Raw genomic sequence first — 15,970 nt, forward strand, 5'->3', positions numbered from 1 at the left:
ATCTTGTTGAGTGAGATTCTAGTACAAGCTACTCTCTCTCCCTCATCAAGCTCTTCTTCTCCAACCCCAATCTCTCTCCGGGAATTCTGCCGCGTGCCTCTTCCTCGGAGATTCTATTGGCATGGTCCATCGAGCCACGGAGGTAAGCATCGGGTGTATCAGGTTGGTGTGCGTGCGTGAGTCTCGGCGTTCTTCGTGTTCTTCGTGTTCCTCGCGTTCTCCCACCTCTTCCCTTGGTATTCTGGGTCAAACCGCGAGATCGGGCCACACACGGGGTCTTAGACCTCATCATCTAGCTACTGCTATGGACCCATAGTCCAGGGGTGAACTACTCACACATCACTCCGGAGGCGACCATGGCGGTGAAGAGTCCTCCAGGAGATGATTCCCCTCTCCGGCAGGGTGCCGGAGGCGATCTCCTGAATCCCCCGAGATGGGATTGGCGGCGGCGGCGTCTCTGGAAGCGTTTCCGTATCGTGGCTCTCGGTACTGGAACTATTATCGACGAAGGCTTATGTAGGCGGAAGGGTAGGTCAGGGGGCGCCACGAGGGCCCCACACGCCAGGGCCGCGCGGCCAGCACCTGGGCCGCGCCGCCCTGTTGTGTGGGCGCCTCGTCGCCCCATTTCGTATCTCCTCCGGACTTCTGGAAGCTTCGTGGAAAAATAAGATCCTGGGCGTTGTTTCGTTCAATTCCGAGAATATTTCCTTACTAGAATTTCTGAAACCAAAAACAGCAGAAAACAGCAACTGGCTCTTCGGCATCTCGTTAATAGGTTAGTGCCGGAAAATGCATAAATATGACATAAAGTGTATATAAAACATGTAGGTATTGTCATAAAACAAGCATGGAACATAAGAAATTATCGATACGTTGGAGACGTATCAGCATCCCCAAGCTTAGTTCCTACTCGTCCCGAGTAGGTAAATGATAACAAAGATAATTTCTGAAGTGACATGCCATCATAATCTTGATCAATACTATTGTAAGCACATGTAATGAATGCAGCGATCCAAAGCAATGGTAAAGACAATGGTTAAACAACTGAATCATATAGCAACGACTCTTTATGAATAGTACTTTCAAGACAAGCATCAATAAGTCTTGCATAAGAGTTAACTCATAAAGCAATAAATTCCTAGTAAAGGCATTGAAGCAACACAAAGGAAGATTAAGTTTCAGCGGTTGCTTTCAACTTGTAACATGTATATCTCATGGATAGTTATCAACATAAAGTAATATAATAAGTGCAATATGCAAGTATGTAGGAATCAATGCACAGTTAACACAAGTGTTTGCTTCTTGAGATGGAAGGAAATGGGTAGACTGACTCAACATAAAAGTAGAAGAAAGGCCCTTCGCAGAGGGAAGCATTGATTGCTATGTTTGTGCTAGAGCTTTTATTTTGAAAACAAGAAACAATTTTGTCAACGGTAGTAATAAAGCATATGTATTATGTAAATTATATCCTACAAGTTGCAAGCCTCATGCATAGATTACCAATAGTGCCCGCACCTTGTCCTAATTAGCTCGGATTACCTGGATTATCACTCAATACATATGTTTTAACCAAGTATCACAAAGGGGTACCTCTATGCCGCCTGTACAAAGGTCTAAGGAGAAAGCTCGCATTGGATTTCTCGCTTTTGATTATTCTCAACTTAGACATCCATACCGGGACAACATAGACAACAGATAATGGACTCCTCTTTAATGCATAAGCATTCAACAACAGATAATATTCTCATAAGAGATTGAGGATTATTGTCCAAAACTGAAACTTCCACCATGGATCATGGCTTTAGTTAGCGGCCCAATGTTCTTCTCTAACAATATGCATGCTCAAACCATTCAACTCATGGTAAATCGCCCTTACTTCAGACAAGACGAACATGCATAGCAACTCACATGATATTCAACAAAGGGTAGCTGATGGCGTCCCCAGGAACATGGTTATCGCACAACAAGCAACTTAATAAGAAATAAGATACATAAGTATATATTCAATACCACAATAGTTTTTAGGCTATTTGTCCCATGAGCTATATATTGCAAAGACAAAGAATAGAAATTTAAAGGTAGCACTCAAGCAATTTACTTTGGAATGGCAGAGAAATACCATGTAGTAGGTAGGTATGGTGGACACAAATGGCATAGTGTTTGGCTCAAGGATTTTGGATGCACGAGAAGTAATCCCTCTCAATACAAGGCTTAGGCTAGCAAGGTTATCTGAAGCAAACACAAGTATGAACCGGTACAGCAAAACTCACATAAAAACATATTGTAAGCATTATAAGACTCTACACTGTCTTCCTTGTTGTTCAAACCCTTACTAGAAAATATCTAGACCTTAGAGAGACCAATCATGCAAACCAAATTTTAGCAAGCTCTATGTATTTCTTCACTAATAGGTGCAAAGTATATGATGCAAGAGCTTAAACATGATCCTTATGAGCATAACAATTGCCAAGTATCAAATTATTCAAGACATTCTACCAATTACCACATGTAGCATTTCCCGTTTCCAACCATATAACAGTTAACGAAGCAGTTTTAACCTTCGCCATGAACATTATGAGTAAAGCCTAAGGACATATTTGTCCATATGCAACAGCGGAGCGTGTCTCTCTCCCACACAATGAATGCCAGGATCCAACATTATTCAAACAAAACAAAAACAAAAACAAACAGACGCTCCAAGTAAAGCACATAAGATGTGACAGAATAAAAATATAGTTTCACTAGAGGAACCTGATAATGTTGTCGATGAAGAAGGGGATGCCTTTGGCATCCTCAAGCTTAGATGCTTGAGTCTTCTTGAAATATGCAGGGATGAACCACCAGGGCATCCCCAAGCTTAGAGCTTTCACTCTCCTTGATCATATTGTATCATCCTCCTCTCTTGATCCTTGAAAACTTCCTCCACACCAAACTCAAAACAACTCATTAGAGGGTTAGTGCATAATCAAAATTCACATGTTCAGAGGTGACATAATCATTCTTAACACTTCTAGACATTGCACAAAGCTACTGAAAGTTAATGGAATAAAGAAATCCATCATGCATAGCAAAACATGCAATGTGAAATAAAAGGCAGAATCTGTCAAAACAGAATAGTCCGTAAAGACGAATTTTTAAGAGGCACCAGACTTGCTCAGATGAAAATGCTCAAATTGAATGAAAGTTGCGTACATATCTGAGGAACACTCACGTAAATTGGCAGAATTTTCCGAGTTACCTACAGAGAATTCAACCCAAATTCGTGACAGCAAGAAATCTGTTTCTGTGCAGTAATCCAAATCTAGTATGAACCTTACTATCAAAGACTTTACTTGGCACAACAATGCAACAAAATTAAGATAAGGAGAGGTTGCTACAGTAGCAACAACTTCCAAGACTCAAATATAAAACAAAAGTACTGTAGTAAAATCATGGGTTGTCTCCCATAAGCGCTTTTCTTTAACGCCTTTCAGCTAGGCGCAGAAAGTGTGTATCAAGTGTTATCAAGAGATGATGCATCAACATAATTTTCACAACCTGTCACATTAGGTATCTTAGATGCTCCCTTATCTATAGTGGTATTAAGAGCTTTATCAATTTTAGGCCTATAATGGTTTTTTGGTTTAGGCACCTTAGAGACATACATGAACTTTTGCTCCTTACCCACATAAGCTTTCTCTCTAAACTTAATAGATGAAAAAGTTGAACCCAAGGTTCCCATTGCTTCTTCAAGTTCACTAATCCTTTGGGTTTGATTATAGTGAATAGCACAAGCTTCTAAGATGGCAATTTTCTCATTAATTCCACCTAGAGATTTGTCAAGTTTATCATTGCTATTAAGTAATTCTCCCAATTTAGTCTCAATGCTTGGAAGATTTTGCTCTATGGTCTCCAACTTTTTCATGACATCTTCAAGAGAGATTTCAGTTTTAACTTCATTAACCGGTGGTATTCCAAATAGACTCTCAATAATGCAACCAGCTTCTAAAGCAGGAGTGCCTAGGAAATTACCTCCCACGAGACAATCAAGAACATACCTATTCCAGCTAGAGATACCAACATAAAAATTCCTGAGTAGGATAGTGGTGGAGTGTTTCTTAGAACACCTATTATGAGCATCACTAATTCTATACCAAGCATCTTTTAAACATTCTCCCCCTTGTTGCTTAAACGAACGAACTTCAACTTCAGGATTACTCATTTTAGCTATAGTAAATAAAGCAAACTAGATAAAGTAAATGCAAGTAACTAATTTTTTGTGTTTTTAATATGGAGATTGCAAACAAGACAGTAACTAGAGTAAAGCTAGCAACTAATTTTTTTGTATTTTGATATAATGCAGCAAACAAAGTAGTAAATAAAGTAAAGCAAAACAAAAACAAAGTAAAGAGATTGGAAGTGGAGACTCCCCTTGCAGCGTGTCTTGATCTCCCCGGCAACGACGCCAGAAAAACAGTTGCTGGCGCAAAGTTTACGTGGGAGTTAGAGATCTCTGTGGTGCAACTTTTCTTCAGGTCCCCGGCAACGGCGCCAGAAAAAGAGCTTGATACACGTACAGCACGTGTCCGTTGGAAACCCCAAGAGGAAGGTGTGATGCGTACAGCAGCAAGTTTTCCCTCAGTAAGAAACCAAGGTTTATCGAACCAGTAGGAGCCAAGAAGCACGTTGAAGGTTGATGGCGGCGGAGTGTAGTGCGGCGCAACACCAGGGATTCTGGCGCCAACGTGGAACCTGCACAACACAACCAAAGTACTTTCCCCCAACGTAACAGTGAGGTTGTCAATCTCACCGGCTTGCTGTGACAAAGGATTAGATGTATAGTGTGGATGATGATGTTTGCAGAGAACAGTAGAACGAGTATTGCAGTAGATTGTATTCGATGTAAAAGAATGGACCGGGGTCCACAGTTCAGTAGTGGTGTCTCTCCCATAAGATAAATAGCATGTTGGGTGAACAAATTACAGTTGGGCAATTGACAAATAAAGAAGGCATGACCATGCACATACATGTTATGATGAGTAGTGTGAAATTCAATTGGGCATTACGACAAAGTACATAGACCGCTATCCAGCATGCATCTATGCCTAAAAAGTCCACCTTCAGGTTATCATCCGAACCCCCTCCAGTATTAAGTTCCAAACAACAGACAATTGCATTAAGTATGGTGCGTAATGTAATCAACAAATACATCCTTAGACATAGCATTGATGTTTTATCCCTAGTGGCAACAACACATCCACAACCTTAGGGGTTGATGTCACTCCCCCAGATTTAATGGAGACATGAACCCACTATCGAGCATAAATACTCCCTCTTGGAGTTACAAGTATCAACTTGGCCAGAGCCTCTACTAGCAACGGAGAGCATGCAAGATCATAAACAACACATAGATGATAGATTGATAATCAACATAGCATAGTATTCCATATTCATCGGATCCCAACAAATGCAACATGTAGCATTACAAATAGATGATCTTGATCATGGTAGGCAGCTCACAAGATCCAACAATGGTAGCACAATTAGGAGAAGACGACCATCTAGCTACTGCTATGGACCCATAGTCCAGGGGTGAACTACTCACACATCACCCCGGAGGCGACCGTGGCGGTGAAGAGTCCTCCGGGAGATGATTCCCCTCTCCGGCAGGGTGCCGGAGGCGATCTCCTGAATCCCCTGAGATGGGATTGGCGGCGGCGGCGTCTCTGGAAGGTTTTCCGTATCGTGGCTCTCGGTACTGGAACTATTATCGATGAAGGCTTATGTAGGCGGAAGGGTAGGTCAGGGGGCGCCACGAGGGCCCCACACGCCAGGGCCGCGCGGCCAGCACCTAGGCCGCGCCGCCCTGTTGTGTGGGCGCCTCGACGCCCCACTTCGTATCTCCTCCGGACTTCTGGAAGCTTCGTGGAAAAATAAGATCCTGGGCGTTGATTTCGTCCAATTCCGAGAATATTTCCTTACTAGGATTTCTGAAGCCAAAAACAGCAGAAAACAACAACTGGCTCTTCGGCATCTCGTTAATAGGTTAGTGCCGGAAAATGCATAAATAACTACTATATTAAACGGGAACACACTTCTTTTTTTGTGAGAATTTTGATGAGGATTGAGAATTAACAAGGTTGTAACATGTGTTGTTCTTTTTAGTCTGGTGCTTCCGTGTGTGCAATTCAGGGGATGTGTAGTTTTTTTTGGGCCACTTCAGATTTATTTGCTACTGACACGTGCAGAGTTTCATATGTTTTTGGTCCAGATTCCTTCATGGTGGGCTGTTTTGGTGGTGTCTCTTGGCGTGAACATAGCTGGAACATGACTTGAGCGGTGGTGGGGACATCGTGCTCTAGAAGTTTCAGAATTTACACGTTGTGTCAGCCTCTTCTTTCCCCAACTCAATTTCTCCTCTCTCAAGAAAAAATCAATTCATCCATGGATCCGACTTATCTCCACCGCCTCCTCTGCCCCGACCTCCTCCATATGGTTTTTTCTCTCCCACCTCGACCGCTTCTCCCTGCCTGAGCCACCATGCCCCGGCCTGTTTCTCGCCCTGATCTCCACTGTCGAGCTTCCATGTGGCCGCCTCTCTCTCAGGAGTGGTTGACTGTCGGAGGGACCAGCGGCCGTGGCCCGGGGCCGCTCCTCATCCGTACATCGCCGCCGCGCCGAAGTGTTATATCGTTCCTCCACGTTGCAGTTCCTCTACTGGACGTTGGTGCCAAAGCCAGCAGTGTCGCCGCCTGCTTCGGATTTGGGAGCTCGGCGCCGGCAGCTAGGCCTACCGGCAGCGCACCAGCACGCTGATATGGCCAAGCAGGGATTTCCAGCGTCGGAGCGGCCCCCACCGGCCATTCGATCGCCTGTACTGCCTGCGCTCGCGCTCCACGACTCCTTGGACACGCGTCCTGCTCCGGCGGATAGAAGACGGGGGCAGCAGGCTTTATTTTGTCCTCTGGTTGGTTCTGCCTTGCAGCTCCGGATCGTTTCTGCTCTGTACATTGCATCTCCCATCCGGCAGTTCAGTTAGGTGGATTGCATATGGTAATTCCCTTCTTTGTTTTTTTCTTCCTACAATTTATTGCTGCTATTTTCGATTTTACTGATTTTTTCTTATGCGGTGATTCGGGTTCCTACTTTCGTTTCACCAGAAAAGAAGCAGTGGCATTCAATTAGCATGCTTGCAGAGCCTCAAAGTTGTGGAGTGAGATGATGGGAGATGTACAAAGCACTCTGCGCAGGGCATACAGGTTATGTGCACGAAGCTCATTACTATGATGAATTCAGAGGTACGAATAATTTCATCATGCACTATATTGCTTATAGCTTACTGGGATTGAACATGCAGACATGATGGAGCAAGTTTGACAATTCAATTTACATGCAAAGCAGCGCCACACTGCCACATTGGTTATACAAACTGTTCGCAGAAATGAATTCCAAATTCAGACATTACCACATCTAGGGACATCTAATAAAATTAAAATTATTCAGTGCAAAGAGTATCATAATATAGTTTCTAAATGTCTCCATTAGATTTCCGTCAGCTCTCTCTGAATAGATGATAATTTTCAAAAACCACTCTTACATTTTGAATGACAATATTAAATTACAAATTATTTGGTTGGAGCTACTTTGCTCTGCCCTCACCATTACAATAATTCATGCAAGAGGATCTCTTTTGTGTTATTTATCTATGTGAATATTGATTCTTTGTTTTAGTTATCTCCTCATGAATAATATTCTTCGGCCTCAGATTTTGTAGTTTTCTGAAGGTTTTCAGACAAGTGGGCATATTTCCTAGCTCATTACCAAGTTTAGATCAAGTTAAGTTTCTGATGCCAAAGACAATAGACATACTTACAAATCTATCCTGTTTTCTTAGTGCTTTGTTTTTCTGTGATGTTGAGTTCGCATCCATGCTCCGAGGGGTTTGATCTTTGTTGTGTTTCCACAGATCATGCAGGTTCGAGTGCCATTTGTGTCCCTCTTAGAAAGATCGAGGAGATGATAGTGGGTATTCAATCAGATTAGTTGGCATGCCATGAACTAGACTGAATGAACTATTGAGATCAGGTAAAATATTATCTGCTAAGCAGGCACAAAGCTATAGCATCTAGACTGAAAAATATTGTGCATGCCTGTTTAGAGAATTTCGTACTATATGTAATCAGTAATGTGAACGCGCCATCTGATAGGCTAGAACGTACATCTAACTTGTGGTAAAACCCACATGGCAGGTCAATGGGCTTCGGACATTACTTTGACTACTAGAAGATTTAGGATGGTTGATTGTTTTCTGCAAGGCTCATTCGGACATTACTATTATGTCTGAGCAGTCATTAGGTGTGGCAATGATGGTGAAAGTATGTTATGTAGCTCCTCCATTGGCTGCAAATGCTGGAGGTTTTTCAAACTAAGCAGGTATATGATCATAATTAAGTCAGAGCGGTGATCTTTTTTTAAATGTAACATGGTGCTATGTACAGTCTAGATACTGTAGTTGATACTTGGGATATCCGAGACATATCTGTGAGAATTTTAAGGTGTTGCCAATAATGTCATTGTTCAATGCCTATTTATGGCTTTTGTGATTCAATTTCACAATAGAAATATATTCATATTTTTTCTATAGTGTCGTCAGAATTGATTGCACCGCTCTGTCAATACCTCTTAATACAACTTTTATAATTAAAGCATTTTCCTATCATTTTATATGAAAATGTTGTTAATAATTTTAGATTAAGAAAATAGATTGTATTTATGGTCTACATTGGTGTCCAGGTACCAGGTTACATATATTCTATTTCATTCAAAAACTTTCACAATATGATTTCATTTCATTCACAGATTCAAGAGTCTTAGGCCTTACATACAACCCTCTATAAGCGCTTAGAAACTAACGGATTTAATTCTCCAGAGTCTTAGTCCTTAGAACCTGGTCGCTTAAATATGCTTTATTGGGCACATATATGCTACTGATGTTTGCATCCACAGTTTTAAAAAATTGCTCCCTAACTGAATAAGTAGCCATTTCTGTACATAAACTACAACTTCAAGATATCTTGGTCTTTTAGATTGCTATACATGAATGCACTTTTTTTTTGAGCTGAAAACTGTAGGGGAGGCCCCGACAGTAAAATTTTATTAAAAGAGATAAAATATGTACAAGAGGAAAAAAAGAAAAGGAGGGAATGTACAAAAGGGCCTAGCCCTGGGCATAACCCAAAGAGAACTACAAAGCGTCTAGCCAAGCTAAGAGAGGGTTTTTTTGGTCATCCTACATGAATGCACTAGCTAGATGGTGCTACGGAATTATATATGAGCTATGAAAGAAACAAGTTTATTATCCGATAGACTAATTCTTATAGGTGCATATGAATTTAGCCAGCATAGCACAATTCTCCCACTCTTCCTTACCACAAGCCCCTCTTTCGAGATACAGGGTTAAAATGACTTGGAATTCTTGACTGTCTATTTGATTCTAGCGGAATCATGAATGTCTGCTATCATTGTTGGATTCTTATGTTATGTTCTCTAAAGAAGGCATGTTAAGGAATATTTGCATCATTTAAATAGGATCATTTTTGTCTTGCTCTTTCTTACAATAAGCTCTGCTCAGAAATTTTGATTTTTTTAGACATTTAAATTCAGGGCCGAGTTATCGATCTAGCAGCCTGATTGTGCCAGTGAAAACGCTGCAACACTGGGTTATTGGCTTCTAGAAAATAGTTTGTAGTCAATATGCAAGCACATGTAGCAGTAAGAAATCTCTTTTCATCAGTACTAGCTCACATAAAACTTAGCTTCCATGACAACCTCTTGAACTAATTTGCATCACGGATGGGTTTGATTCTTCCTCACAGTTTTGGTCATGCAGCGTTGGCTGGCATCATTCAGGGGCTACCTGACGGATCCCACAATTTAATATCTCTTAAGGATTGCTTCGAGGGTTTTACAATTTTTCTTACATATATCATACTGGTGAGACACTGCAAATAAAAGCATCACTATAACTGAATATCAATGCAATAGTCGCCCCCTTGAATAGCAATGTCTCCTTATGTGTGCTATTTTTCATTCAGTCACACCAATTTTATATAGTGATCAAAACGTGAAAGCTTGCAGGTAAAATAAATGGGTTGACCAAAACATCAGAAGACTCAAATCTTCCTACCTTAGAATGCACTTCCTGAAGGTTTTATGAAGGTCAACACCGATGCCTTTTCCGTTGATGAATCTGGGGTTGCTAGCGATGGAGTGGTCGGCTGGGATTACCTGAGAAGTGTCATTTCTCTGCAGCCTAAAGAAACTGAAGTTGAGGTACTACATGGCGTGCGTCTTAGGGCAAACTTTGGATGTAGGAGCATTGTGACAGAGTCTGACAGTTAGACAGTTATTAACGTGATCAATTCGAAATTCTGTAACCTCACTGCCTCATGCATCATTATTACCCAAACTCTGGTGTAGGGATTTTGTTTGCAGTAGCTTTGTGAAAGTAGGTAGAGGGCTGCAATAGTCTGTACCCCGTGAGTTGTCCGCCTTGGCGAGATATCCGTTTGTCTGGATCATGACTAGGTAGAGTGCCCAGAAGCGTGCGATCAAAGATTTGTAATTGATGGTAATACTCTGAATGACAGTAATATATAAGCACCTTTTCACCCTCAAAATAAGAACACCGACATAATTGAAAATCTATCGTGAGCTCCAGGCAGAAAAGCCTATCCTTATTAGAATCCTTTTTGCATATCCTTACTAGAATCTTTCATTTCTGACGCTTAAATTATTTCTACTTTTGGAGGTGGATGGCATGTTTGGGCCATCACTGTATTGGCTGATACTAAAATATTAAATTAATAAATGATTGAGAAGGTTAGAGTTGATTGTCTTTTATTAGTTTCTTTAAACTTTCATAAATCCAACACTTCCAAGTCATTGGGGTGGGATGTAGTGGCCACACCCAGGGCGAGTAAATCATTATCCTCTCTACCGAAGACGTGGATATCCTAGGTCAGCATTGCTTCCTTTTGGAGAGAAAAAGAAAAGGCTGACAAAAATATCTAAACATAATAGTAGCATTCTGTTTTTCCGAGAGTATATCAAAGGTGTACCATATTTTTATAGAAGCCATATCATAAATCTGGGACATCCACCTCTTTTATACAATAATACTGTTATGTTACTATTACATCAGAATCCACATTAGAATACACAAATGATAATACGTACGGAATCATATCTAATCACATAAAACTACTAACCAAGTATACAATTACCATACAAAAACAAAACGACAAAGTAGATGGTTTTTTAATCAGAACAGACACAATTTTGAATGGACACAAACATAAATTAGAACCTACATACATTTCCCACCACCAGAAATAACCATCAATTTACCACCATATGGCACGGCGTGCCGCCGTGCCACTCATTGCTAGTATGACATAAAGTGTATATAAAACATGTAGGTATTGTCATAAAACAAGCATGGAACATAAGAAATTATCGATACGTTGGAGACGTATCACATATGCAGCTTCCTATCTCCGAGGGCTCTGAGGACAACATCACTCCTCCCGGTGAGAGGAAGTCCAAGCTCGTTTGGTCAAGTTCCGAGGACTCCATCCCCGAGCCACCTCATGGCAAGGGCCATGCTCAAGATGAAGACGACGATGATGAAGGCGAAGATGAAGAGGAGGAGGATGTCGAGGAGGAGGGTGACGAGGATGAAGATGATGAGGACGAGGACGATGATGACGAGTGATCCCCTTGGGGCGTTAGTATGCTTCTGCTCCCTTTTTGGTGTCTCGATGCCAAAGCGGGAGAAGTTGATCTATTAGGATGGGGATTTGCATGGGGATGCCAAGGGCTTGGTGCTTCATTTTGGTTCTTTCGGCCTTGGCATAAAATATTTTCCCCTAGTATTTCGAACTCTATTCGTATGTGTGCTTGCTAATCTATTTGTGGATCTCCCGATCCCCCGGTTTGTATTAAGACTTAATCGTTCGTAGCCTAATGGTCTTCACTATTTATCCCTTGATTGGCTACATCAATCTTATGGAGGCACTTATTATGAGTTTGGGTTTTCTCAAGAAAAAGGTATGAAAAGTTTCACCCAAACTCTCCTATATGCACTTATACTTGCCTCCATAGTGTGTGTGTGCTACATGATCTTGTCATATGTTCTTCTTAGCACTTGTGCTTGGTTTGTAGAATCTAGGGGGAGTTTCTCTCTAGGATGTGTGCATTTGTATACCAATGCATATTCTAGATATGCACACATCTAGGGGGAGCTTCGTCTACTCTTGCAAACCAAATACCTTATCATAATATCCTATGAGTTATTGCAAATTCGTGTGTTGTCATCAAACACCAAAAAGGGGGAGATTGTAAGAGCAAGATCTATATCCCTTGTTTTGTGTGTTTGATAACAACACTCAAATAATTCTAACCGTGCACAAAGATTGTCCTTGATAGGTTTACAAGGTGTACGGTACCCTCGCCGGACACATTATGATCAGAATATTGAAGCGTAGTTCTTAGGCTTTCTGGTTTTGTGTGTGTGTCGCGAGGTAACATGGTAGGAGAGGAAAAGAGGAAAAAGCTGTTTTAGCCATAGCGGTACTACCGGTACCAGGAGCGGTAGTACCGCTACCCCTACTGGTACCGCTCTGAGATACCGCTCTGAGGATTGCACACGATATTGTCTCACAGTACTAGTTGCGGTACCTTTGCGGTACCATGAGCGGTAGTACCGCTTGCTAGCGGTAGTACCGCCCATGGTACCACTCAAGTACCGTAACTCATTACGTCAGTACCGCTTCGGTACCGCTCCGGTACCGCTTTGAGTCTAGTAAGGTCTGGACCCTACTGCGGTACCTCGAGCGGTACCGCGAGCGGTAGTACCGCTCTGTGTCCATGTGGACAAGTACTGTGTGGATTTCAAACTCAGAGCGGTAGTACCGCTTGCACAAAGCGGTAGTACCGCTTAGGCCAAAATAGCACATAACGGTTGGATTTGAAGGGACCTATAAAAAGGCCCCTTCTTCCCCAGCTCGTTTTTAGCTCTTCTCTCTCTCCTCCGTTGTTGCTGAGCTCAAACTGAGGGGATCTCCCCAACCATCCAACCAATCTTGCTCATACTTTGAGGAGTGGTGGAGGAGACCCCGATCTATCGTTCTACCGAGAGAAAATTAACCAATTCGTGGTAGTCCTTAGTGGATCTTGGTGGTAGAGTTCCTATTGTGGAATCTTGGAAGAAGTGGACCTATGGAGGTTAGCTTGGTGATGTACTAGCCCCATAGGTCATTGGGAGCCTCCTTGTGTGTGGAGCTCGCCCCAACCTTGTGAAGGAATCACCGCCTCGACCGGTGCCTTAGTGGAGAAGGGGGAGCACCTTCGTGGAGCTCTCTCGAGGAAGAAGGTGAGGCCTTCCTTCGTGGTGTAGCCGTCTAGCCTCTTGTGTGAGGCTAGCACCTCCTCAACGCAGACGTACTCCCTTTTGTGGGAGGAACTGCGGGAAACAAACCTCGCCTCGTCTCTGCGCCCTCCGGTTGCCTCGCTCCTTACTATTACTATCTTGTTGATTCCTTTGCTTGTTCCACTTGTCCTAGGATCATTGTAGGAACACCGCTATTGCTAAAGCTATCACCTTTACCTTCCGTTGCACTAAAAACTGAAAAAGGCTAAAACTTGACGTAGCGCCCATTCACCCCCCTCTTGTTTGCTACGATCCATTCAACTGTATTGTATTACTCCCCCTTATCCAGATTACTCGATGCTAAAATGGAAGTATCTATAGCTACAATATTTCTAGATACATCTACATTAGCGTCAAGTAATGTAGTTGTTGTTTCAGTAATCTTTTGGTTCCCATAGGTGGTGCCTTAAATGACAAAAGTCGTGGCCATATCTAAACCATGATTAAACCGAACCTCTGCCCCAAGACATGACATCTCTTCTAGAATGCTCTCCGTCCATAATAAAATAATCAATGGATGAGACTGGATACCTTCGTTGGGAAGGTATCATCACCTGCCGAGTAGGGTGTATGTAGGCATCCTATCACGTCAGGACAGCTATCCAGTAGTAATATCCATCTCCCAGTGACCCAGTCTATGTGTGTGTCTTGTCTTGTCGATCAATGGACATGGCACCTATCGAGGTACTGCTGATGATTTTGTACGTATATTTATATGAGCACGATGCTTTGTACAAAGTTGTCCCTGTCACCTCAAGGTTGCATTAGCAGGACGAAAAACAGTTACGGAGTACTCCCTTTCTTGTTCTTTTTCTTTTGTTGTCACAGATTTGAAACAATAAGTTCAAGTTATGTTCCTGATGATGTTACCCAACAATAGAAGCGAAACTGAAATAATAGTACTCAGACAGTGTTAGTACTAGTACTTTACTAGAGGTTACATCCGCATTAGCACTATACTAGTACGTATCATCATATAGAGTAGGAGTACTTATTTTGAGGATTAATTGTTCTCCTTCTCGATGCGAATGTAGAAACGCAGCAGCTTGGAAGGTCCACCAAGCACCAGGTACATCGGCGGCACCGAGAGGAACGACGTGAGTTCATCAAACGCGACGTCGCCCGGCAAGGCGTAGCTCGACGCCTCCAAAGACACATTCACGGTGTCCGCCCTGCTCCTCGCGTGCGCCAACAAGCACGACGCCGGCCCATTCGCCCACATATTTGTCGTGTACAGAGGCCACACGCACGCGGCCGCCCTAACGCACAAGGTAGACATGATGGTGGTCGAATTCGAACCGAGCACGCCGATGATCATGACGAAGACGGCGCCGTCCTCCCCTTCGGCTATGATCCGCAGGCACGGCGAACCCGGCACCGGCACCAACACCTGGAACACTTTGGTCGTGTTGTACGGAGGGAGCTTGTGCACTGGGATCGAGTGGGCCGCTGCGAAGTGGGCGACGAGCGCTGTTGGCGGGGCGGCGAAGTCGCAGCCGGGATCCGTGCGAGCGCAAGGGGCATGCGGGCATGCAATCTTGTGGTTGTGGACCTGGTGGTAGGCCACCAAGATCCCGCAGCTGCTGTGGGTGCACTCAACCGTCGCCGCTGATACAACGGTGTCCATTGCCGGGTCCTGCTCGAATCCGACGCGGGGTTCCACGCACCTATGGCACTGGTTCCCGGGAAGCTCTCTGAGGCAGCGGCCGCAGGCCAAATGATTACCCTTGCACTGCACAAATCAAAGTTCGTGGATTTCCATTTTTGCAGTAGTGAACCCACAAAAGAAACATCAATGGAGTGTGGGAGGGAAAGGGATTGACCTTGAAGACGGGGGGCTTGAGGGGCTGGGAGCAAAAAATGCAGTGAAGCACGGTGGAGTCCATCTTCAGGGTAATGGTGACAGTTTCGAGCATTGCGAGCGCGCGAGGAGTATGGCCTATCGATGGCCACTCTTATCTCCTAGCCTCGAGGCTGGAGTACTCTATTTAAGGGGATGGGAAGGGATTTTGCTTAAGACGAGGAAAACCCAATATAGCATTTACCGAAAATCATGGTAGTTAAAAAATGTGTATCTCCACCATCATACTATTTGAGACTATATTTGTGATGGTAATAGGCACAACTATATACACAAAAATTGACATCATCTGAGTATTAGTTATTTGGACTGCGGAATGAACTCTTTGGAACTGTGCATTAAGCACCGGTAACCACTTAGGGCTTCTTTGATTCATAGGATTGACATAGGAATTATGTTGGATTTGATTCCTATGGGAAAATTTCAATCCTACACCATTCCTATTTCTACACTCTCCACATTCCTTTGAATCAAAGCCGCCCTTATAGTGCTTCTTTGTTTTTTATAGTAAGTGAAAGGACATCTAAAAAACAGGAGAAATGATCTGGAAGTGCACATAGTTTTATACCCCTCTGTCTCGGTTCACAGTGCCTAATCAGAACAAATATTTTTCACATATTACCTCTCATCTAAGGCCT

General features: G+C 43.0%; 1 long non-coding RNA gene across 6 annotated transcripts; it reads left to right on the plus strand.

Annotated features, from left to right (window-relative positions):
- The first annotated feature begins 6,356 nt into the window (after positions 1-6,356).
- Positions 6,357-10,655, plus strand: LOC127333458 (uncharacterized). 6 transcript variants are annotated; one of them, XR_007871161.2, is made up of 5 exons: positions 7,123-7,277; positions 7,946-8,064; positions 8,229-8,412; positions 9,869-9,972; positions 10,117-10,655. It is a non-coding gene; the product is annotated as an uncharacterized lncRNA (long non-coding RNA). The 6 variants fall into 6 exon arrangements; XR_011751960.1 differs by lacking the exon at positions 10,117-10,655 and adding an exon at positions 6,357-7,032 and having other exon boundaries at positions 7,140-7,277; positions 8,229-9,974; XR_011751961.1 differs by having other exon boundaries at positions 8,229-9,972.
- The last annotated feature ends 5,315 nt before the right edge of the window (positions 10,656-15,970 follow it).

The sequence above is a fragment of the Lolium perenne genome, chromosome 2 (genome assembly GCF_019359855.2).
Source record: "Lolium perenne isolate Kyuss_39 chromosome 2, Kyuss_2.0, whole genome shotgun sequence".
In the NCBI taxonomy this organism is placed as follows: Eukaryota; Viridiplantae; Streptophyta; class Magnoliopsida; order Poales; family Poaceae; genus Lolium; species Lolium perenne.